Source organism: Solanum dulcamara, chromosome 7 (genome assembly GCF_947179165.1).
Source record: "Solanum dulcamara chromosome 7, daSolDulc1.2, whole genome shotgun sequence".
In the NCBI taxonomy this organism is placed as follows: Eukaryota; Viridiplantae; Streptophyta; class Magnoliopsida; order Solanales; family Solanaceae; genus Solanum; species Solanum dulcamara.
The window spans coordinates 13,792,432-13,793,575 of NC_077243.1; positions in this window are offsets into that span (position 1 = coordinate 13,792,432).

Below are 1,144 nucleotides of genomic sequence, written 5' to 3' on the forward strand. Positions count from 1 at the left end.
TTGCAAATTACAAGGTATACATATTTCATTTTATATGTTTTCAATTATTGTCCTTAACTTAAACTTCTTCGTAATACATTATTATTGTAGAAAAATATTATACAATGGTAGGAGTTCTAATTAACAATATCTCACTCTCTCTAAAAGCGTATATAGCATAAGAAGTACGACTTCAGCATAATCTAATATTTTTATCTGAATTTTGTATATCTATCAAGAAATCTATCAAATATATATATGATAAAATTTATTTGTATAAGCTTTAAATCATAAATCCATTCTATATCTCTGTCACCATATTTTTACTTATCTTTGATAATTTATTATTTCAATTCTTTTACTCTATTTTTCTATATCACATTCTCTCTCTCTCTATATAGAGAGATAGATAGATAGATACTTAATCAATTATATGTGTACAATTGTAAAAAAATCCCTCTACTAATGCTAGTGTTGAATAATTGAATATTAGTATTATCTTCTTGGTCCAATTGACTAGAGATGAACATCAAAATATCGAAAATCGAATTAACGAAATGAATCAATTTTTTTTATATAATTTGGTATTCGATAATTTGATACTTAATATGGTATTCGAGAGTGAAATTTTAAAATTATAAAATTTTAAAATTACGGTACTCAGATTTGATTTGATATGATATATTAATACCATTTGATATTCGATATTTCCCGAATATCAAATTACTTACTTAATGAAGGCCATATATCAACATCTCCATTACTCATTAGTATAAGTCAAAAGAAAAAGTTGAAGATTAAACATAAACAACCCAAATACATATGTCTTTTAGATGTGTCAATTTACTTTTCTTAATGTCTTTTTACCTGTTGACCTTCTGTTATATTGTGTCTCAAGATATAAAAATAGAAATAATTGGAGCAATAGTATTAACTCTATAATACAATTGGCTACAACTTCAATACGACATTATCGAATACCGTATCAAACCAAAATTTGATTTATCGAATACCAAATTAAAATTTAAAAATTTAATATATGATTATCTACTTTTAACTATGAATTATCAAATTTAAAATTTAGAGATCTCAAATCGAATATTGAACACCCAGATGAGAAATAACAAAGATAATACAAACTTAAATAAAAGATTTACATAATCTT